At 42.7% G+C, this 24,884-nt stretch overlaps 1 protein-coding gene across 6 annotated transcripts in view; it reads left to right on the top strand.

Annotated features, from left to right (window-relative positions):
* The first annotated feature begins 2,202 nt into the window (after nt 1–2,202).
* The window catches only part of EVI5 (ecotropic viral integration site 5), a 272,724-nt gene continuing 250,042 nt past the window's right edge, over nt 2,203–24,884 (top strand). The window contains exons 1-2 of one of the 6 annotated variants that reach the window (XM_073008575.1): nt 2,205–2,548; nt 14,100–14,217. The gene's annotated coding sequence lies outside the window, so the exon portion shown is untranslated. Of the gene's footprint in view, nt 2,549–2,663; nt 3,137–14,099; nt 14,218–24,884 lie in introns of those variants that run through there. The other 5 variants (XM_073008577.1, XM_007977947.3, XM_073008578.1 and 2 more) reach the window with 5 other exon arrangements.

A 24,884-nucleotide genomic window follows, 5' to 3' on the forward strand; every position in this document is an offset into this window, starting at 1 on the left:
AAAAATTCACCAATATAACCACCCAATTACAGTTTCATGCAATGTGAAAGGAGTAAGAGACCACCGTAGGGAGGTCAGAAGGTGCTTCTCAGAGGTGGATACTAGAGATACTAGAGCCGTTGTCAAAGGATGAGGACTGGGGGAACTTTCCGGGCACAGAGCAAAGCATGAGCAAATGCTCTGTTGAGGCCAGGAAGCTGATAAATAGGCAATAAAAGAGGCCAGTGTGGCTGGAGCACAGAGAGCAGGGTGGAATTGGTCTGAGCAGTGAGAAGAGGTGGAGAGGTGGGCAAGGCACCTGGCCATTCAGGGCTTGGTTAGTTAGGAGGGTTTTTTCTAAGAGAATGGGAAGGTGTTTAAGTGGTTTAGGCTGGGAAGTGACAGGGTCACATTGTATTTTGAGAAAGTCACTTTGCTGTTGTGTTGCGATTAGAGAGGGGATAAAAGGGATATGGGTAAACTACAAGAAGACTAGGTCAGTAATCCTTCCACCCCCACTCCCCAGGTAAAGGTAGCCTAGACTAGGGTGGTGATGGAGGAGATACGAGAGGACAGATTCAAGGACCATTTGTAAGGTGAAAACCAATATAATTTGCTGACGGATGGAATATAAGAGGGGAGAGGTACATTATCAAGGATGTGTCTTAGTTTTCTTACACAAGGATTCAGTTGCAATAAAACTGTTAATTGAAATTTCTTTAAATAATGGCACAACCTAAAGTTATGCAAACATTTGCCTCAGATAAAATTTCAAGTTTTCAAAGTTTTTAGCTGGGTGGAGGGCATGGCTTTACTTCCTATTTCTTGGTATTTCCTAATGTTGTTGGAAAAAAAGTTGTTTTTTTTTTTTTTTTTTTAAATGCTTAGTTCAGTGGAAACCCATCTGCGAATTCTGTCTTATAAATTTAAATTAGAAAATAACTAGGGATATCTAATTTCTAGACCAATAATTTTGGAGTTTCTTGTGCTGCTAATTATTATAATTTTTGTAACTTTTTTTTGGGGACAGAGTATCGTTCTGTCGCCCAGGCTGGAGTGCAGTGGCGCAATCTCGGCTCACTGCAACCTCCACCTCCATGGTTCGAGTAATTCCCCTGCCTCAGCCTCCAGAGTAGCTGGGAGTACAGGCGCACGCCACCATGCCAGGCTATTTTTTTGTATTTTTAGTAGAAACGGTGTTTTCACCATGTTGGCCAGATTGGTCTCGAACTCCTGACCTCAGGCAATCCGCCCTCCTTGGCCTCCCAAAGTGTTGGGATTACGGGTGTGAGCCACCGCTCCTGGCTGTCACTTCTTTTTTTTTTTTGAGACGGAGTCTGGCTGTGTTGCCCAGGCTGGAGTGCAGTGGCGCGATCTCCACTTACTGCAAGCTCCGCCTCTGGGGTTCACGCCATTCTCCTGCCTCAGCCTCCCCAGTAGCCGGGACTACAGGCGCCCGCCACCGCGCCCGGCTAATTTTTGTATTTTTAGTAGAGACGGGGTTTCACCGTGTTAGCCAGGGTGGTCTCCATCTCCCGACCTCATGATCCGCCCGTCTCGGCCTCCCAAAGTGCTGGGATTACAGGCGTGAGCCACCGCGCCCGGCCTGCCTGGCTGTCACTTCTAAACGTATAACGAAAGTAATCTGTATTGCCTTTTAAATTTTTCTTGCCTGCTTTCCCTGGACCAGAATAGGCTGTTTCTGTCCCAAACGAAGTATTTTCCTTCTAAGAATTCGTTGATGCTGGAGGGCTGCCCGGCTGAATCATACATATTTGTGCCCATGTTCTGCCCCCTGCAGGAGTCTGCATAAACCCAGTGCGTAGAGACGTGGAAGAGTACATTATAATTACAAGTGTCATTTACACGTTGATTATTGTTTTTCAGAGTGCCCTAAGGCCACCTCTTGGGGAGCTCGGGGCTGCCTTCCGAAGCCTGCGCGTCTGCACCGCGTGCCCAGAGCCTGGAAGTCAGGCTCCGGGCCAGTGCGGCAGCGCGAGGCCTGCAGTCCTAAGCTCGGGGTCGCTTCGGGCCCCCGAGGGGGTGTGTCTTCCACCGCTTTAACATGGAAGGGGCGGTTCAAGTGGCGGGGGAAGTCGGCGACTTGCAGGGTTGAGGGCTGGTGCTTTGAAAGAGGCGGAGGGGAAAAGAGGGATTTCCCCGCCCCCGCTGCACTCCGTCCAATCCCTTCGCCTTCTCCTTTTCTCTGCCGGCCCGCCCAGCCCCTAACCTGCTCGAACCCATTCTGCGGTAGAGGCGGCCGGGTCTCTTTAAGGCCCTGCTGCGCCTGCGCCTTGGGCTCTCCCGACGCGGCCGGGCCGGACCCCGGAGGAGCCAGCTGGCCGGCAGGCGAGGGGCTGGAGGCGGTTCCAACAGCGGTGGTACCGGGAGGGGTAGGTGAGGGTCGCGTGGCGGCCCTGAGCTTCTGAGTGAGCGTGGTGCTTTTGGGAACGCGGGACGGGCGACCCGTGGAGCCAGGAGCGGGGCCGAGGCGCTGAGACGCGGCGGCGCGGCTGCCGGCTGGATGGGAAGTTAATGTTTACGGCGAAGTCTACTCAACGTTTCCAAGGTGAGGGGCGCCGCGCCAGGCCGGGCGGGCCGGGAGGCCGGGAGGCCGGGCGGGCGGTGAGTCCGTGTTCCGCTGGCGCACAGCTGGGCCGAGGCGCGGCGGGCGGGGGCGCCGCAAGTTTTGCTGCGCGAGCGGGGCGGGAGCGCCCGGCCCCGCCAGGGCCTAAGTTCCCTGCACTCGCTTCCTCGCCTGTCGCCGCCGCAGCAGGTCGCAGCCCTCCTTCTCGTGGGCACTGGGGAAGAAACTCGTCGGCGGGTCTAACTGTGGCGTCCCAGGGCGGTGGAGGGACGGAGCAGCTTCGGGGGCACGTCCTCGTAAATCCTGTGGAGGACACTGACCCTGCACCCCACCCTCGAGGCCAGAAGTCGGTTCACTCTGGGGACTTCAGGGGAGAGAGCGCTCGCGCCCCTGACTTGCAAAGTTGGCGTCTTTATTTGGCCGCCGGGATTCTGCGCATGGCGTGTCTCCAGGCTGGTGATGGGCAAGGCAGATGTGCCAGGTCCAGGATGCACTTGAAGAGAGTTTGTAGCCATCCCTGAATCACCTTGTGACTGTGGGGCAAGCCTCAAATTAACCTCAGGATATCCGGTAGGTTGGATTGTGGGTTTGGTGTTTGCACTCCAAAGAGTTGCTTTGATTTCCCTGTGTCTGTCTGTCCTTGGGGCTTCTTAGATAATCTCATTTGGCGTCCTTTCACCCAAGAGTTAATCAAGCCTTTTGGAATGGTTTCCTCGATTTCCTCCTATCTATTGCTGGTAGAGCTGCTTTTGAAAAGAAGTATTTTCTTGAAGTGGTATCTTTTCTTTGGGTTACAGTGTTGAATAATAAACTCCTTCCTTTGCCGAAAGAATGAATTCCAGTGCTTACTGAAGTTAAAGAGAAGTGATCTGCTGGTAGTTTTTAATCTTTGTTCAGAGCTGATATATGTTAGTAACTTTTTTTTGTATTAAAATTTTGTTAGTAGAATTTCACCAGTGTACCAGAAGCTCTTTTTTCTTTTTTTTTTTTCAGACGGAGTCTCGCTCTGTCGCCAGACGAGTGCAGTGGCGACCTTGGTTCACTGCAACCTCCACCTCTTGTGTTTAAGCAATTCTCCTGCCTCAGCCTCCCGAGTAGCTGGGACTACAGGCGCGTGCCACCACGCCCAGCTAATTTTTGTATTTTTAGTAGAGACGAGGTTTCACCATGTTGGCCAGTATGGTCTTGATCTCTTGACCTCGTGTTCCACCCACCTCGGCCTCCCAAAGTGTTGGGATTACAGGTGTGAGCCACCGTGTCCGGCCTTCTTTTTCTTTTCTTTTCTTCCTTTTTTTTTTTTTTTAAGGCTGAGTCTCACTCTGTCGCCCAGGCTGGATATATTCTCCTGCCTCGGCCTCCCGAGTAGCTGAGATTACAGGCATACATCACCACGCCCGGCTAATTTTTTTTTTTTTTTTGTTTTTTGTTTTTTGTATTTTTGGTAGAGACGGGGTTTCACCATGTTGGTCAGGCTGGTCTTGAACCCCTGACCTCAAATGATCCTCCCGCCTCAGCCTCCCAAAGTACTGGGATTACAGGCGTGAGCACTTCTGGTGCGGCCCAGAAGCTCTTTTCTTCTATTCTAAAATGATAACTTTAAGTTTTCTGAGAACTTTGTGTTAAATAAATCTTAGAACTAAGTTATTGAAGTATAGAGAAAAAGTTCACAAATCTAAATGTGCAGGTGGTCCGGGTGCGGTGGTTCACACGTGTGATCCTAGCATTTTGGGAAGCAGAGGCAGGTGGATCACTTGAGCCCAGGGATTCGAGACCAGCCTGGGCAATATGGCAAAACCCTATTTCTACTAAAAATACAAAAATTAGCTGTGTGTGGTTGTGTGTGCTGGTAGTCCGAGCTACCCAGGAAGCTGAGGTGGGAGGATCACCAGAGTGAGAGAGGTCGAGGTTGCAGTGAGCCTTGATCATGCCGCTGCACTCCAGCCTGAACGGCAGAGTGAGACCGTCTTTCAAAAAAAAACAAAAACAAAAAACATTGTGATGAATTTTTACTAAGTGAACCACCAAAGATCAAGAAATAGAACATTACTAGATTGGAGTATGTATGTAGGAGTGGCATTGTTGGTTTTAGAGGTATATGCATGATAAAACTTTAGTATTAGATATTGTTGAACATTTTCCCGTAGTGGTTGTACCAATTAGCAGGGAATGTTCTGGTTACCCCACATCCTTGCTGGTGCTTGTCAGTTGATATGTTTTTTTGCTAGTCTGTTAGAGGTACAGTAATATATCAGTGTGGTTTCATGTTGCATTTTCCTGGTACTGAGGTTGAGTATCTTTTGTTGACCATTTATATTTCCTCTTGTGAAGTGCCTGTTAAGTCTTTTTGCCCAGTTTTCATTGATATGCTTATTTTTCTTTGATTTGTAATACTTTATTCTGGATATGAGTCCTTTCTAGGATATATATGTATTGCATTTTTATTTTTTCCGTCTGTATTTTGTCTTGTCAGTCTTTTAATGGTGTTTTTTTTTCATGCCTGGAGATTTTTTTTTTTTTTTTTGAGATGGAGTCTTGCCCTGTCGCCCAGGCTGGAGTGCAGTGGCGCGATCTCAGCTCACTGCAAGCCTCGCCTCCCAGGTTCATGCCATTCTCCTGCCTCAGTCTCCCGAGTGGCTGGGACTATAGAATCCCGCCACCACACCTGGCTAATTTTTTTTTTTGTTGTATTTTCAGTAGAGACAGGGTTTCACTGTGTTACCCAGGATGGTTTCAATCTCCTGACCTCGTGATCTGCCCACCTCGGCCTCCCAAAGTGCTGGGATTACAGGCGTGAGCCACTGCGCCCGGCCTATGCCTGGAGATTCTTAATTTGTGTGTGTGTGTGTGTGTGTGTGTGTGTGTTTGTGTGTGTGTGTGTGTGTTGTAAGATGGAGTCTCACTCTGTTGCTGGGCTATAGTGCAGTGGCGCGATCTCGGCTCACTGCAACCTCTGCCTCTTAGGTTCAAGCAATTCTCCTGCCTCAGCCTCCTGAGTAGCTGGGACTATAGGTGTGTGCCACCATGCCCTGCTAATTTTTGTATTTTTAGTAGAGACAGGGTTTCACCATGTTGGCCAGGATGGTCTTGAACTCTTGACCTCATGATCCATCCGCATCGGACTCCCAAAGTGCTGGGATTAGAGGCGTGAGCCACCGTGCCTGGCCTTTTTTTTTTTTTTTGGAGACAGGATCTCACTCTGTTGCCCAGGTTTGAGTACAGTGGCATGATCATGGCTCACTGCAATCTTGATCTCCCAAGGCTCAGGTAATCCTCCTGCCTAATTTTTTTTTTAGGCTGGAACTACAGGTGAGCACCACCATGCCCAGCTAATTTTTGTATTTTTAGTGGAAATGGGGTTTTGCCAAGTTGCATAGGCTGTTCTCAAACTCCTGAGCTCAAGTCATACACCTACACCTGCCTCGGCCTCCTAAAGTGTTGGGATTACAGGCATGAGCCACTGTGCCCAGCCTGAGATTCTTAATTTTAATAAAGTATACTTTATCAATCTTGTCCTTTATGGTTACTGCTTTTTGTGTCCTGTTTAAGAAGTCAGTGCCTAACCTGAAAATATGAACATATTTTTTTGTGTTGCCTTAATAACAATTTTATTTTACTTTTTGCGGAAAAAAAAATATATTTTTTCAGATAGGGTCTGAAGTGCAGTGGTGCAATCTCAGCACACTGCAACCTCTACCTCCTGTGCTCAAGCAATCCTCCCACCTCAGCCTCCTGAGTAGCTGTGACTATGACTGTATGCCACCACACCTGGCTAATTTTTGTATGTTTTGTAGAGACAGGGTTTCAACATATTACCCAGGCTGGTCTGAAACTCTTGGGCTCAAGCAGTCTGCCCTCTTCGGCCTCCCAAAGTGCTGGGATTACAGGTGTGAGCCACTGTACCCATCCCCTACTTTTTGCATTTAAGGTGTATAATTTACGGTAAATTCTTGATGAATTGCAGGGGTCAAGAATCACTTTTTTAGGTCGGGCGTGGTGGCTCATGCCTGTAATCCCAGCACTTTGGAAGGCCGAGGTGGCCAGATCATGAGGTCAGGAGTTTGAGGCCAGCCTAGCCAACATGGTGAAACCCTGTCTCTACTAAACATACAAAAAATTAGATGGGTGTGGTGGCATACGCCTGTAATCCCAGCTACTCAGGAGGCTGACGCAGGAGAATAGCTTGAACCCAGGAGGCGGAGGTTGCAGTGAGCTGAGATCGTGCCATTGCACTCTAGCCTGGATTACAGAGTGAGACTCCATCTCAAAAAAAAAAAATTTTTTTTAACTTTTTTTGGGGGATACAGAACTGATTAAGATGCTGAAAAAGATTTACTTTTTTTTTTTTTCCCCTTCACTTTTTACTATATGGACGTCTATTTGATTCAGCACCATTTATTGCAAATACCATCCTTGTCCTCTCCACTGTGTGGCACTTTTTTTCATAACTGAGATAACAGTATGGTCAGCTAATTTATGAAATTAGTGTGGGTCTGTTTCTGGATACTTTGTTCTGTTTTATTTGTGTATTTGTTATCCTTGCACTAATATCACTGTATTAATGTAACTTTATAATAAACCTTGATATGTGGTAATATAAGCTCTCCAACTTTGTTCCTTAAGGTTTTCTGGGCTGTTCTTGGCTCTTAGCATTTTCATATAATTTTCAGAATCTGCTTGTCAATTTCCACAAATTTTGGAATTGGAGTTGAATATATATAAATTTGGAGATAATTGATGGTTCAATATTGAGAGTCAATTTATGAACATGGTATATCTCTGTATCTAGGTCTTTTAAGAATTTCTCTTGGTAATGTTCTGTTTTCTGTGTAGAAGCCTTGCACATTTTTGTTACTTATTCTTAGATATTTGATGTGTTTTGATGTTATTGTAACATATTTAAAAACATTTGTGACCTGCATGTAGAAACACATCTGGGTTTTTTTGCAGGGTGAGGGAGGGGTGGCCCTGGGATTATTTTAAACTAATCCGAGACATCATTTTATCAATACATTCTAAATCTTTACTCTTTATTCACACCTAATCCAAAGTACACTTTCTGTGTTCTAGTATTTCCAACTAATTTTTGCATGGTGTTATTTTTTAACATGGTATCGCCAGTATGTTGGACCAATTAAAGATTTATATGGTATTTAGTATATTGATAGTCATTGTGTTAGGCTCTGGGGATACAAAACTGATTAAGATGTTGCTTCTGCCCTTAAGGAGTTCGGAGTCTAGTGGGGATAGTAGAAATTAAAAAAATAGATCATTCCACTAGGAGAAGTACTATGATGGAAATTCGCTTGGCAGCATGCAGAGGAGTATCTAAATCAAATCTGGGGGGTGGGGGAAGAGAGTCTAGGCTTGGCCCCCAGTGTTCTGAGAGGTGGACAAAGGAAGTGGGCTGTGGGCAGGGGCTGTTTTTCATGAAACACACTTCTGTTTAACCCCTTGGCTTTCAGCCTTGAGCCTCACTTTACTTTTCTTGAGTCTGGAGTCTCACCAGGTGTATTAGTCTGTTCTCACGCTGCTATGAAGCATACCCAAGACTGGGTAATTTATAAAGAAAAGAGGTGTAATTGACTCACAGTGCCATATGGCTGGGGAGGCCTCAGGAAACTTACAACCATGGTGGAAGGCACCTCTTCACAGGGGAACAGGAGAGCGAATGAATGCCCAGCAAAGGGTGAAGCCCCCTGTAAAACCATCAGATCTCGTGAGAACTCACTCACTATCATGATAACAGGGTGGGGGAAATTGCCCCTGTGATTCGGTTATCTCCATCTGGTCCTGCCCTTGACATGTGGGGATTATTACAATTTAAGGTGAGATTTGGGTAGGGACACAAAGCCAAACCATATCACCAGGTCAGTGTTTCTAGAAAATGAATTTATGAGATAGGAATGGTGGCGGAGGAGGGAACCTAGAGTAGAGTGCAACTGTACCTTACATAGATGTTAAACTATTTACTTTCTCTTTAATCCCATGCCTTTCCACCACTGACCCTATACCTGGGAACTCCTAGGCTCCTAGGTCCTGAGCCTTTCCAGGATTCTGTGAGTTAGCCAAATCAGCTTGCTTCTTTTTATTTTTTAAATTAAAAAAATTTTTATATCACTTTATCCGGCAGTCTCCTGAGCCAGAATAGGCTCAGAGAGACTCCCTCAGCTTGTTTCTTGATTGTATTCCCTTTCGCAGGCCAGTAGGCTCAGCCTCCTCTACTCAGTCATTTATTTCTCTACCTCTTCTTGTTTCATGGGTGCCATATCTGTTCTTCTCTCTCTGAGAATGTTAAAAATAATTTTCTTAAACCTTCCTTTTTTTTTTTTTTTTTGGAGACGGAGTCTCAGCCGCCCAGGTTAGAGCGCTGTGGCGTGATCTCGGCTCACTGCAGCCACCATCTTCCGGGTACAAGCGATTCTCGCGTCTCAGCCTTTCAGGTCGCTGGGATTACAGGCATCCGCCATCATGCCCAGCTAATTTTTGTGTTTTTAGTAGAGACGGGGTTTCACCATGTTGGCCAGGCTAGTCTTGAACGCCTGACCTCAGGTGATCCGTGCACCTTGGCCTCCCAAAGTGCTAGGATTACAGGCGTGAGGCACTGTGCCTGGCCTAGACCTTCTTTTCCTTGCATAGTTTCCTCCAAGTTACTTTTTTTTCCTATTTGATATAGTCTTATTAGTAGAGGCCCTCCTTGGAAGACTGGTAATCCTTGGTTGTCTGTTCATGGTTAAGAGTGGGCTACTGAAAGCTGATGGGAAGTCCTGAACTTGTAAGTAGGGCTTAAGGACGTGTAGTTTTACCTTATATTCTAGAGTCTGAGCAGTGATTCTCAGCTTCGGCTGCCCATTAGAATCACATGGAGAGCTTAAAAAAAAAAAATCCCTGCTGCTAATACGTCAGAATCTCTGAGAATAGGTCCCAGGTAGCGATAGTTAAAAAAAAAAAATTAGATGTGGCTACATACAATAAAATGCACAGAATTTAAGTGTATAGTTTGATTTTTACCATGTAACTGACACAAGATGTAGAGCATGGCAAAAAATTCTAGAAAATTCCTTCATATCCCTTTCTTCTGTTGTCTCACTCCCAGCTCAGATTTTGATTTCTGATTTCTATCTGATCTCTATCTCCTATTCTGATTTCTATCTCCATAGATTAGCACCAGTATTTTTTAAAGCTGCCAAGATAATTCCAGTGTGTGGCCAAGATTGAAATGATTGGTCTGGGTGGATTGTTTGAGGCTATCTCCAGTGTATTTATCTTTCCTTTTGTCCTGGTCATATTTTCCAGAGAGTATCTTCCAGTTTTCTGTTTGGAGAGTTGAGGTCTAGTGTCAGTATCTGGGAACTCAGGAAAAGAGGGTTGGGTAAGGAGGAGCCACAGAACGTTTAGTATATGGGCTCACACAACCTGTCTCTGTTAGGATACCTATGTCTTCCACCTTGTATGGTTTACTCTCTTGAGAAAAGAAATCTGTCACCTGCCACATTGAGGGTTGGGGCCACTTAGCAGCTTGGAGGAAATCTGGGTTTCTAACTGTTCAGCATTCACTTGCTCCTTTCTTTTAGTCCCCCTTCCCCTCTTTGTTCTGGCAGTTCCTGAGCCTTTTGAGGAATCTGTGGCATAAACTGGTTTGTTCTTAGTTGCCAGCATTGCTGGCTTAGAATTTGGCCATCTTTAGCAGGGTGCAGTGGCTCATCCCTGTAATCCTAGCCCTTTGGGAGACTGAGGCAGGCGGATCATGAGGTCAAGAGATTGAGACCATCTTGGCCAACATGGTGAAACCCCGTCTTTACTAAAAATACAAAAATTAGCTGGGCATGGTGGTGGGCGCCTGTTGTCCCAGCTGCTCGGGAGGCTGAGGCAGGAGGATTGCTTGAACCCTGGAGGAAGAGGTAGCAGTGAGCTGAGATTGCACCACTGCACTCCAGCCTGGTGACAGAGTGAGACACCGTCACACACATACACAAAGAATTTGGCGTCTTTGGCTAGGTCAGTTATCCAGCTGCTTTTGAGCTTCCAAAATTTTATTGCTGTTGTCTCATTCTCACTGTCCTAATGGGTTGTGTCCTAAAAACAGAACAAACAACAATTCCACAACTTTCTTTATCCTTATTTTAGTAAAGTTTTGGGAGAAAGCAAAATTAGATGTGTGTGTGTTCAATCTGCCATCTCACCCTGGAAGTCCACTGTCTGCTTTCCATTACATAGAAACTTATTGCCATCTGTCCTCCATTGTTGTCTCCTCCTTTTAAATTTCTTCACAGTTGTCTGAAAAGAGTGTCAGGAGGTAGAGGACCTAAATATTGGTCAAGCTGTTATTTCTTTAGCAGTCTCAAAATTCTTTTTAGAAGTACTCATTGTCCCAGGATGTTATAATCTCAAGATTGGAAGTGATTTTGAAGATGATCCGGTTTAACGAGCTATTTGATACCTTCTCTAAAGGAATCGTCCAGCCTAAAATGTGAGAAACTCGTGGTAAGAGGAGATGAGTGCCTGGAGAAATGGATTGGGCTGTAGATCTCTACAAGGGATCTGAAAATCCATGTGTGCATTAAATGTCACGTGAATAATAGATCTTGCTTACTTGTAATATATAATAAAATTTATTAAAAAGTCATAATGGGCCGGGTGTGGTGGTGGCTTACGCCTGTAATCCCAGCACTTTGGGAGTCTGAGGCAGGTGGATCATCTGAGGTCAGGAGTTTAAGACCAGCCTGGCCAACATAGTGAAACCACATCTCTACTAAAAATACAAAAAATTGGCTGGGCACAGTGACTCACGCCTGTAATCCCAGTACTTTGGGAGGCCGAGGCGGGCGGATCACGAGTTCAGGAGATTGAGACCATCCTGGCTAACACGTGGTGAAACCCTGTTTGTACTGAAAATACAAAAAAATTAGCCTGGCGTGGTGGCGGGCACCTGTAGTCCCAGCTACTTGGGAGGCTGAGGTAGGAGAATGGCATGAACCCAGGAGGCGGAGCTTTCAGTGAGCCAAGATCTTGTCACTGCACTCCAGCCTGGGCAACGAGTGAGACACCATCTCAAAAAAACAAAAATAAAAAAACAAAAAAACCCCAAACATTAGCTGGGTGTGGTGGCGTGCACCTGTAGTCCCAGCTACTTGGGAGGCTGAGGCAGGAGAATCACTTGAACATGGGAGGCAGAGGCTGCAGTGAGTCGAGATCACACCACTGCACTGCGGCTTGGGTGACAGTGAGAGAAACTCCATCTCTAAAAAAAAAAAAAGTCATGATGGTTTTATCATTTCAGTTAGTAATGCTTAAATCTAATCATGGGGAGAGGTAGTACTCAGAACTTTTTATTTTGAGAAAAGCTTCTAAACTAGAAAAAGTTATCAGCTATTATTAAAGATTAATAAGGTTGTGGAGATTTTAGTGTCTAGTTAACATGAAGTGAATGATAAAACCACTCATTGAAAACTTTATTTTAATTATCTCTAATAGCTTTGTTATTCTTTGACATTCTATATTTTTATTTTCTTAAAAACACTAAATCAGTAGCTTCCCAAATGCTGCTCTTTGAGTCAGAGTTTTTACCATGAAGTTCATGATGAAATAGAAATGTTGTCAATGTTTATACAATTTATTCACCTTTAAATTATATCCATCCTTTTTCTGTATTAAAATGCCCTTTTTCTTATGAAGTTGTGATTCTAGATAGTAGATTTTTCCTTCTAATATTTGGCAAAAAATAAAAACCTGCGAGCCCTACATATTGCTTTTCAAATTAATTTTTAACAAGTCTTATAAAATACAAAAGCCTGCTTCTCACTGCACAAAATCCCCATTGGCCTTTTCTTTCTACCACAAGTTAATAACAGTCAGTCATGTATCGTTTGACAATGGGGGTACGTTCTGAGAAATGAGTTGTTAGTCAATTTCACTGTTGCATGAACATCATGGAGTACACTTAGACAAACCTAGATAGAGCCTACTACACACCTAGGCTATATAGTATAGCCTTTTGCTCCTAGGCTACAAACCTGCACAGTTTGTTATGTATGGAATACTGTAGACAGTTGTAACACAGTGGTACTTGTTATCTAAACAGCAAAGATACATCAAAAGTACTATATTATAATCTCGCGAGACCACCCTCTTGGTTTTTTTTTTTTTTGAGATGGGGTCTCGCTGTGTCTTGTAGGCTGGAGTGCAGTGGCACTATCTCAGCGCGCTGCAACTTCTACCTCCTGGCTTCAAACTGTTCTCCTGCCTGAGCCTCCCAGTAGCTGGGATTACAGGCGCACACCACTACACCTGGCTAATTTCTACATTTTTATTAGAGACAGAGTTTCACTATGTTGGCCAGGCTGGTCTTGAACTCCTGACCTCGAATGATCCACCCGCCTCAGCCTCCCAAAGTGCTGGGATTACAGGCATGAGTCACCATGCCCAGCCAGGGCCAGGATATGTGGTCTCCATTGACTGAAATGTTCTTATGTGGTGCATGACTGTATTTTACTTTTGTGTTTGTGTGTAAAATTCGAGATATCAATCAGATGACATGGGGAATTTTTACTATCCCTCATGGTGTTAGGATAGTCCTTCCTCATTGGAAGAATGCAGATTAATTAATTGTTGTTAGAACCTGTTGATTGTGACCCCATAAGTTTGCTTACAAAGTGTCATCTTGTTTCTCACTAGGTATTGCTACTAGCCTGATATGTTTATTTGTTACATTTTTAGCTGTTTACTTAAAGAGAGCTTTCTCTGCTTGTACTGTTTGCAGTTTATCCTTTTAAGTGGCCAAAGACAATGTGGGTTTAGTGGCTTGTTAATTGTTCTTTGTGCTCATCCAACTCTCTGAAAAGTGTTCCCTGAAGTTTGTTAAACTGTCTATTATCTGGATTTTCCTTGTTGTTTTTGCTATTTAGTGTCTTGTAAGTTTGTTATCTGGACTCTTCGTAAGTAACTGCTAGCTCCTTTGTTCTTGAAAGGGACCTTCATGAGACATAGGAACAAAACTTGCTTTATTATGGATAAATGCTTTTTTTGTTTGTTCATAGAAAAGTGTAACCACTGAGATAGAAGGAAGGGTGGGGATTTTGTCTTTGAGTTGGTGCTCAAATGATTATTTGCTGTTGTCTTTGTCCTGAATCTTTTGTGTATTAGAAATGAATCCAGTGTGCTCATAAATTATGCTAGTGACTTTATCAGAACAGCATTAGAAAATACTGTATAAAAGTGTAGCTTTAATGATTATGTAATATATTTGAATGAAATACATGAGAAAGGTAGAAGAAAAATGTAATATCTTCAGGCATACCAGAAATCAGGATAGTTTGGAAAACAGCATAATTTGATGGTGAAAGGACCTTGAAGTAAATTGAAAATGAATTTTGGGGATAAGTCATGAATAATGCAATGTCTTTGAATACAGTAGTTCTTCCTTATCTGCAGTTTTACTTAACTGTGGTCAATTACAGTCTGAAAATATTAAATGGAAAATTCCAGAAATTATTTATAAGTTTTTTTGTTTTTTGTTTTTGTGTTTTTTTGGAGACAGGGTCTTGCTCTGTTGCCCATACTGTAGTGCAGTGGGGTGATCATGGCTCACTGCCACCTTGACCTCCCGGGCTCAAGCAATCCTCCCACCTCAGCCTCCTGAGTAGCTGGGACTACAGGTATGTGCCGCCACACCTGGCTAATTAAAAAGCATTTTTTTTTCTCATAGAGATGGGGTCTTGTTATGTTGAGTAGGGCTAGTCTCAAATTCCTGGGCTTAAGCGATCCTCCTGCCTCGGCCTCCCAAAGTGTTGGGATTACAGGTGTGAGCCACTGCACCTGACCAATTTAATGAGTTTTGATGAAGGTATACACCTATGTGAATCATTTCTATTGTGGTTGCTTTAGTTAATCCCCATTGTTGTGATTGTTTTGTTTTGTTTTTAGAGATGAGGTCCCGCCCTGTTTCCCAGGGTGGAGTTCAGTGCCATGATCATAGCTCAGTGCAGCCTTGAACTCCTGGGCTCAAGCAATCTTCACGCGTCAGCCTTCCAAGTTAGTTGGGACAACAGGATTTGTGCCACTGCACTTGGCTAATTTTTGGGAGTCTGGCTCTGTTGCCCAGTCTGGAGTTGTGATATCTTTTACCATAGATTAGTTTTTCTTGTTCTTGAATTTCACATAAGTAGAATAACACAGTGTGTATTCTTTTGTGTCTGCTGCTTTTGGTCAAAAAAATGTTTTTGAAATTCATCAATGATCTTGCACATATCAATAGTTCTTCTTAATCCATGCATATTAATACATTGTATGAATATAACACAATTTATTTGTCCCATCTCCTATTTGGCTATTATGAATAAAGTAGCTATGAAGGTTTTTTTTTTTTTTTGGAGACAGAGTTTTGCTCTTGTTGCTCAGGCTGGAGTGCAATGGCACAATCTGGCGATCTCGGGTCACTGCAGCCTCTGCCTCCCGGGTTCAAGACATTCTGCTGTCTCAGCCTCCCGAGTAGTTGGGATTACAGGCATGTGCCACCATGCCTGGCTAATTTTGTATTTTTAGTAGAGATGGGGTTTCTCCATGTTGATCAGGCTGGTCTTGAACTCCCGACCTCAGGTGATCTGCCTGCCTTGGGCTCCCAAAGTGCTAGGATTACAGTTGTGAGCCACCATGCCTGGCCCTTTTTTTTTTTTTAAGATGGTGTTTCACTCTTGTCGCCCAGGCTGGAGTGCAATGGCGCGATCTCGGCTCAGTACAACCTCCACCTCCCAGGTTCAAGTGATTTTCCTGCCTCAGCCTCCCATGTAGCTGGGATTACAGGCGTGCACCACCACTCCCAGCTAATTTTGTATTTTTAGTAGAGACAGGGTTTCACTTTGTTGGGCAGGCTGGTCCTGAACTCCTCCTGTCCTCAGGTGATCCACCCGCCCCACCCTCCAAAAGTGCTGGGATTACAGGCATGAGCCACTGCACCCAGCCGCTATGAAGTTTTGACTGTGAGTCTTTTTGTAGGTATACACTTTCATTTATCTTGGGTAAATAAATAGTGGTAGAATTACTGAGTCATAGGGAAGATGTATGTTTAACTTTAGAAGACAATGCTGAACAATTTTCCCCAAGGAATTACACCATTTTGCATTCCAACCTGCCATCTATAAAAGATCTAGTTGAGTGACAAATCAGAATTGAGTTTTAGAAGGATTATTTTGGGACAGTGGGCAGGCTGGTGCGGTGGTTCATGCCTGTAATCCCAGCACTTTGGGAGGCCGAGGCGGGTGGATCACTAGGTCAGGAGTTTGAGACCAGCCTGATCAACATGGTAAAACCCCGTTTCTACTAAAAATACAAAAATTAGCTGGGTGTGGTGGTGCGTGCCTGTAATCCCAGGTACTCAGGAGGCTGAGGCAGGAGAATCACTTGAACCTGCGAGGTGGAGGTTACAGTGAGCCAAGATCGCACCATTGCACTCCAGCCTGGGTGACACAGACTCCGTCTCAAAAAAAAAAAGAATATCTGGTACAGTGGGGGTATAAGACTTGGAATAGGGAAAACACACAGTAAAGTAATACACTTGAAAATTGATGTGTTCCAGCCAGGCGTGGTGGCACACGCCTATAATCCCAGCTACTTGGGAGACTGAGGCAGGAGAATTGCTTGAACCCGGGAGGCGGAGATTATAGTGAGCTGAGATTGCACCACTGCATTCCAGCCTGGGCGACAGAGGGAGACTCCGTCTCAAAAAAAAAAAAAAAAAAAAAAAAAAAAGAAAAGAAAATTGATGTATTCCTTATCAAAGGAATTGGTAGGGAGGTAGATAAGTTTATGGATTCTAGTGCTATAAGGACATGAACTCCTTAGACTTGATATATGGGGTGAGGATAAGGTAGGGATCAGGTGACCCCTATGTATCTGTTATAGGCTGCTGGATGTTGGAACACTGTGGAGGAAAAGATTTAAAGGGAAGGAGTAATGAATTCCATTTTGTTTGTAAGTAGTAATTGCGGGTAAAAGGAAGTATGAAATATCTCTGGGAGTGTGTGTAGGAAGGATAAAATGGAATTGGAATGTTGGGGACCATTAACATTTAAGAAATGAGCTGATGAAGAGTCTGCATAAGACCAAAAGGAGTAGCCACTATAAAAGGAAACCAAGGAAAGTGATTTAACAGAAGTTAAAAAAATAGAACTTTGAAGAGGGAGGGAGGGACTGGAATGTTGTTAGTGTGAGTAAAAATACAGACTTCTGGCCGGGCGCTGTGGCTCACTCCTGTCATCCCAGTACTTTGGGAGGCCGAGGCGGGTGGATCACCTGAGATCAGGAGTCTAACCTGGGCAACATGGTGAAACCCTGTCACTACTAAAAATACAATTACAAATTACAAAAATACAAATACGGATTAGCTGGGCGTGGTGTCAGGTGCCTGTAATCCCAACTACTTGGGAGGCTGAGGCAGGAAAATTACTTGAACCTGGGAGGCGGAAGTTGCAGTGAACCGGGATTGGGCCATTGCATTCCAGTCTGGGTGACAGATCGAAACCGTGTCTCAAAAAACAAACAAAAAAACCCAGACTTTTGGAAGTTTCTTTTTATATCTGTTAAAACTTGTAATGTCGTGTTACTTGTCCCAGTAGTTATACTTTATGGAATAAATCCTAGAGAAACGTACACATGTGGAAAAATATGTTTAACATACATTAATAATAGTAAAAAATGGGAAGCACCCGAAGTATCCATCAATAGAGGATTGGTTAAATAAAGTATAGTACATTTGTGTGATGGAATGCTGTGCAGCTTATGGAATATGGTGTATATACTGTGTTACTTTCCGGTGCTGCTGTAACAAATTAGTACAAACTTGGTGACTTAAAACAAAACAAATTTAGTCTCTCACAGTTCCGAAGGTCAGAGTTCAAAATGTTTCACTGGGTTAAAGTCAAGATTGTAGCAGGGCTGGTTTCTTCTGGAGGCTCTAGGGGAGAATCTTCTCCATCTTCTGGAGCTGTGTTCCTTGTATTCCTTGTATTGCATTCCTTGGCCGCATCCTCCATCTTCAAACCCAGCAGTATAGCATTTTCAAATTTTTTCTGTTTGAGCCTTCACATTGTTTTCTCTCTCATAAGGACTTTTATGATTATATCAGGCACAAGCCAGATAATTTAAGATAACCTCCCATCTCAAGATCTTTTTTTTTTTTTTGAGACGGAGTCTCACTGTGTCATGCAGGCTGGAGTGCAGTGGCACCATCTCAGCTCACTGCAGGCTCTGCCTTCTGGGTTCATGCCATTCTCCTGCCTCAGCCTCCCGAGTAGCTGGGACTATAGGTGCCTACCACCACGCCTGGCTAATTTTATATATTTTTGGTGGAGACGAGATTTCACAATGTTAGCCAGGATGGTCTTGATCTCCTGACCTCATGATCCGCCTGCCTCAGCCTCCCAAAGTGCTGGGATTACAGGCGTGAGCCGCCATGCCTGGCCTATCTCAAGATCTTTAACTTAATCACAGCTGCAAAGCACCTTCTGCCATATAAGATAACATAGTCACAGGTTCCAGGTATTAGGATATAGAGCTCTTTGCCTGGGGCAGGTAGGGTGGCGGGGGTGCGTGCGGAGGGGAGGAATTAATCTTCATGCCGCAAATACTGACAAGGACAGAAGATCAAAGTACGTTAAGTAAAAAAAATTGTCAAGGAAATATGTAAAATTTTCTAATTTTGTAAAATCTAAAAAATTACCTGTATACCTATATGTCATATGTATTATTAGAAAAGAAATCTTGATGAATATGTTACCATGTTGTTAACTGTGACTGTCTTTGAGAGAGAGATTACAGAGTACTTGGACTTCCATTTTTTTCTGTGATATTTGGATTCTTAACATGTATTTTGTAATCAGAAAAATCAGAATAAAAGGAGAGAATGGTACTGGGGCACATGTTGCAGAGAGATCAAGTAAGATAAGGACTGTCAAGTGTTTAGTTGATTTAGCAACAAAGAGGTTCTCAGTAAGTAACCTTGGTTAAGTGTGGTTTCAGAAAAATGGTAGAGTAGAAGCCAGTTTGCAATGAAAAAGTGGGAGGTGAGAAAGGAAAGAGTGAAAAGGTAAACATTTTTTGTAGTTGCTTAGCTATGGGGAAGGGAGGATACAGTGAGACACAGGGTACTTTGAGGGGATGTAAGATCCAGCGAGATTTTGTTTTTGTTTTGTTTTTTTGAGAAAGGGTCTTGCCCTGTCGCCCAAGCTGGAGTGCAGTGGTGCATTCATGGCTCACTGCAGCCTTGATCTGCTGGGCTTAAGCAGTCCTCTCACCTCAGCCTCCTGAGTAGCTGGGACTACAGGCATGTGCTGCCATATCCAGCTACTTTTTGTATTTTTTGTAGAGATGGGATTTCACCTTGTTGCCCAGACTGGTCTTAAACTCCTGGGATCAGGCAATCCACCTGCCTTGGCCTTCCAAAGTCCTGGGATTACAGGTATCAGTCAGTAACCACACCCAGCCAAGATTTTTAAATATGGCGGAGGAGCATGTTTAAAAATTGAGAGCAGAAACTGGGAAGAAGGGAGCAATCACTTGAGCTCTAGGAGAGTCCAAAGAGCATAAGCTCTGACGGAAGTCTTCTGACTTTAGACAGAACACTTACTTGCCTGTGGCAGGTGAGAACTAGAGAGGTGTGGATATGTGTCAGTTAAGTGTGTAACACTTTAGATTCCTTTAATATCAGATTTTAAAAAAACTCTTGCCGTCCTAAATGCTTTTTTGGCATCTTCTGAAAGTCAGTTATTGTGTAGCTATGTATCTTTAGTCTTGCTAATGTACTCTCATTGTATTGACTTGTCCCAGAAATGTCTGATTGTTTCTGTAGCCTAGTATATGGAGCTCAGGGAATTAAGACCTTAGTTTTCTATTATAGTATAACATTTTGAGAATTTTTTTTCCTGTTATATTTAAAACTAACCATTGCATAAAATACATGCTTATGTGAGTTCTTTTTTTTTGAGATAGGGTCTCACTCTGTTGCCCAGGTTGGAGTGCAGTGGTGTGATCTTGGCTTATTGCAACCTCCACCTCCCAGGTTCAAGTGATTCTCTTTCCTCAGCTTCCCAAATAGCTGGGATTACAGGCATGCACCACCATGCCCAGCTAATTTTTGTATTTTTAGTGGAGACAGGGTTTCGCCACATTGGCCAGGCTGGTCTTGAACTCCTGGCCTCAAGTGATCCACCCATCTTGGCCTCCCAAAGTGCTGGGATTACAGGTGTGAGCCACCGTGCTCTGCCAAAAAAAATCTGCTTTTTTGAGTCTGTATAAATTTTCTCTGGAATGTTACAGCAGGAAAGCATTAGAATTACTATGTAATTCAAGGAAACCAAGGTTCAAAGAGCTTAAATAACTTGTCAAAGCCATGCATCTTGTTAATAGAACATAGTACTTTACCTGCTGAGATGCAGAAGACCTTTAAAAAATTATTTTATTGATATTTAGTATATTTGTGCCAGAATTCCCTGATTTTTCACATGTGTCTTTTATCCAGTTTTCTTTAAGATAGAACATTTTTTCCACCTCATAATTTCATTGCTCTTTTCTTTTACCTATACAGTAGTTCCCTCTTATCCTCAGGAGATACATTCCAAGACTGCTAGTGATACCTGAAACTATGGATAGGACCAAGCTCTATGCATAGTATGTGTTTACCTGTTCATACCTACCTATGATAGAGTTTTATTTATAAATTAGGCACAGTAACAGAGTAAAGACAACAATTAATTATTACTAGTCAAATACTATTAAGTGAAATAAGGATTACTTGAACACAAGCGCTGTCATACAGCAACAACAGTGGATCTGATAACCGAGATGCCTACTAAGTAACTAACAGGTGGATAGCATATACAGTATGGATACACTGGGCAAAGTGATGATTCATGTTCCAGGTGGAACAGGACAGATGGCATGTAATTTCGAATTGATGAATTGGATTTTTTTTTTTTTTTTTTTTTTTTTTGAGACGGAGTCTTGCTGGGTCGCCCAGGCTGGAGTGCAGTGGTGTGATATCAGCTCACTGCAACCTCTGCCTCCCAGGTTCCAGTGATTCTCCTGTTTCAGCCTCCCGAGTAGCTGGGATTACAGGTGCATGCCACCACGCCCAGCTAATTTTTGTATTTTCAGTAGGGGCAGGGTTTCACCATTTTGGCAGGCTGTTCTCGAACTCCTGACCTCAAGTGATCCGCCTGCCTTGGCCTCCCAAAGTGCTGGGATTATAAGCTTGAATCACCGCACTCGGCCGAGAATTAATGAATTGTTTATTTTTGGAATTTTCCAAGTAATATTTCTGGACCAAGTTGATGGCAGGTAGCTGAAACCATGGAGAGTGAAACCTCAGATAAGGAGGAACTACTGTAATTAAAGTAATTACCTGTGTAATTAAAGTAATTAAAATGACTAGCATTAAAATAGAGTTTTTAGGCCTTTGCTATGATCTAGGCACTATTTACCTATTTGGAGGATTATGTTGAGATTCTTATTGACATTTTAGGATTTTTCAAAACAGTGGTAATTCATTCTTATTTCACATTGGGCAGGGAATGATAATGCTGTTGAGCATACTTAACACCGTGCTGCATATATTGTGTCTACTGAAATTTAAAATTCATATAATATATGCTGTATTTTAAGAGTTACTTGTTCTGAATTTGTATTTTTAAGCACTAGCATGAAACATAAGGAAACATATTTTATTTTATTTTATTTTATTTTATTTTTTTTTTGAGGTGGAGTTTCGCTCTGTCGCCCAGGCTGGAGCACAGTGGCTGGATCTCAGCTCACTGCAAGCTCTGCCTCCCAGGTTCACGCCATTCTCTTGCCTCGAGACTCCCGAGTAGCTGGGACTACAGGCGCCCGCCACCTCGCCCGGCTAGATTTTTGTATTTTTTAGTAGAGACGGGGTTTCACCGGGTTAGCCAGGATGGTCTTGATCTCCTGACCTCGTGATCCGCCCGTCTCGGCCTCCCAAAGTGCTGGGATTACAGGCTTGAGCCACCGCGCCCGGCCGGAAACATATTTTAATACCTTTGCTGCTGTCAAGAAAAATTTGTGTGTGGATATCCTTTTTTTTAAAAAAACAAAATGAAACAAAACAATTTTGTTGTGGCATTGGAAGGTTGAGGTTAGGGAATAGGCTTAGCTCCTCGCTTGTGAGCTTGAACAGCTTAGGTGTAACAAATTTAGGTGCAGCTTAAATAATCAAATTTCAGTTTTCCAGTGTTCTTATTCAATATATTTTATTTATTTATTATTATTATTATTATTATTATTATTATTATTATTTTTGCAGGGTCTTGATCTGTCACCCAGCCTGGAGTGGAGTGGCATGATCATAGCTCACTGTAAACTTGAACTCCTGGGCTCAAGTAATCCCAAGTGTCAGACTCCTGACACTTGGACAGACTCCTGTGTGAGACTCCTGAGTAGCCAGGACTATAGGCACATGCCACCATGCCTGGCTAGTTTTTAGAAGATTTTTTTGTGGATGTGAAATCTCACTATGTTACCCAGGCTGATCTCGAACTTGTGGTCTGAAGCGACCCTCCTGCCTTGGCCTCCCGAAGTGTTAGGATTACAGGCATGAGCCACTGTGCCCCGCCCTTTTCCCTGAGTTTTAACACAAAAGGATTTGTGGGGAAATCAGTAATTTGGTAATACAGCAAAATAGTTCATGTAATAATTCCTTCTCTATGAAGGAAGGCAACTTTAGGTTTGGTAGGGAATCTAGCAAAATTCTGTGTTGAAAATAATTTGATTGTAAAAAGAATTGGTGCCTGGGAAATAAAGTGGCATGGCGTAGTAGAACATGGGTTTTGTTTCATGTCTTTGTTGTTTATAAACTTTCTGGGTCTTTTTTTTTTTTTATCAGAAAAATATGTGTCTTGATATTTACTGTGTAAAGTTGGTCATGAGGAGTGAAAATAATAGCATATAGTGCCTAGAACAGTACTTGCTATATGTTTTGGTGGTCAGTATAAATAGCAGCTATATTAATTTTGTGATTATAGTATTAAAGGAAAGCGAAATGCATAAAGCAGCCAGCCACAGTGGCTCACACCTGTAATCCTAGCACTTTGAGAGACTGAGGCGGGAGGATCACTTGAGCCCAGGAGTTCAAGACCAGCCTGGGCAACGTGGTGAGACCCCATCTCTATTTAAAAAAAAAAAGAAAGGAAAAAAATGCAGAAACCTCAAATGAAGTTGAAGATATATATAAGGAATATCTGGTAGCCAAATTGATTTCAGTTTTGTTGAATTACCAGATTGTTAAATATATTACCAAAATTGCCTATATGACAGTTTTCTTATGGTAATATGGAGGATTATATTGTCCACCTTATAAAACTGATGTATGTGCTTAAAAATATTAATTATTCTGTTCATTGGATGATTTAGGTTGGCCTAGTAGCAGAAGAGGTCCTGGGTTTGTATAATTCTTTTATAGATTGTGTTTACCAAAGCATATAACATTAAATAAGACATAATTTTTTAACATGTAGGAAACTTACTTCAGATTCACAGACCATGGAAATTTTTGTTATTTGTAACAAATAAATTGTAATTTGTTATTTATAGTTTTAAGATCATTATTTCTTCATAAGAAATAAGTATAATCTAACAATGAATGTACTGGACGTATTAACTTGAAAAATCTTTTAACACTAGGTAGTAGATTAAATGGCTGGTTAAAGTATTTCATTAATTATTTTTGAGCGAAGTTACACTTGTATAATTCAGAAGGTTTCAGATGCCAAATAAATGCTAATTCTTCAAGATAATTGCATGCTCTATCTCGTACAGTTTTGGATATCTTAAAATAAGTTTGGTAATCAGTATCACCAGCTGCTAACTCTGGTTTTATTGAATCTAAGGGTGTGGCTGGTATTTTTCCTTACATGTAAGGACCAGGGAGAGGAAGTTTAAAAATGTGTTCTGTCTTAGAGTAGAAACGGAATTATGGAAAGACTTCTTGCCACACCTGTGGTCTACTATCATTTTAAATATTCCTAGATTAACAAACATTGAAAATGCTAAAACTGAGTAATACTTCATTTATTCATGTGAAATGCCTTGATCAGATAACACAGAAATATCAGCAGTACTCAGATGTTTTGAACTGTTGCAAAAATGAGTGTAGGTATATGTGGTAACTTTGTATGTAGCTCAAGATATTTCTGAGCTGTTTAGCTGGTTTAGGGGGTTTTATTTAGCTGGAGACCAGTGCATGTGGTACTGTTTAGTAAAGTTCTCTAACAGTGAATATAAATATAAATTTCCAACTAAAACACAAACTCATACTACTAGAGCATTAAGTATAAAAAATTAACCACAAACCTGACATTTTATATTTAGATTTGTTTTTTAAACTTAAGTTCTGTAACCAACTTAGATTAGTTTAGTGTTTCTCTTACCCTTTGAAAATTTCCATTTGCCTCTGATATAGGCATGTAATTATGATGTGGTAGCCATTTGATGCTTTTTCTCTATTGATTTTCTCTCATTTTCTCTTCCTCCTTTCTTTTTCTTTAGAAACTGTTGCTTATAGTTTATGAAGTTAAGAGGTTTCCTTTCATTTAAATTCTATTTATTTATTTTTTAAGAGACTCCCTCTGTCACCCAGGCTGGAGTGGAGTGTCACAATCATAGCTCACTACAGCCTCAAACTCCTGGTCTCAAGTGATTCTCACTCCTGGGCCTCCCGAAGTGCTGGGATTACAGGTGTGAGCCACCATGCCCAGCCCCAAATGTTAATTAAATTAAATTAATTAATTTATTTTAAAAGACAGAGTCTTGTTCTTTCACCTAGGCCAGAGTGTAGAGGCATGATCATAGCTCATTGCAGTGTCAAACTCCAGGGTGCCAGTGATCCTCCTGCATTAGCCTCCCAAGTAGCTGGAACTACAGGCACACACCACCATGCCCAGCTAATTTGGCCTCTGAAAGCACTAGGATTACAGGTGTGAGCCACCGTGCCTGCCTCAAAATGTTAATTTTAAAGTCAGGAAAATTTCAGATGTTTCTGTTTGGGTTTATAGGGTTTATATTTAATACAAAAATTATAAAAATTTTTGTTGATATTCTTGAGACCTTTAAACATTTTTATTATATGTATATATATTTATTTATTTGAGACAAAGTCTCACTCTGCTGCCCAGGCCAAGTGCAGTGGTGTGATCATGGCTTACTGCAGTCTTGACCTCCCAGGCTCAAGCAGACCTCCCAGGCTCAAGCAGTCCTCCCACCTCAACTTCTTGAGTAGCTGGGACCACAGGCATGTGCCACTACACCTGGCTAATTTTTA

Source organism: Chlorocebus sabaeus, chromosome 20 (assembly GCF_047675955.1).
Source record: "Chlorocebus sabaeus isolate Y175 chromosome 20, mChlSab1.0.hap1, whole genome shotgun sequence".
NCBI lineage: Eukaryota > Metazoa > Chordata > Mammalia > Primates > Cercopithecidae > Chlorocebus > Chlorocebus sabaeus.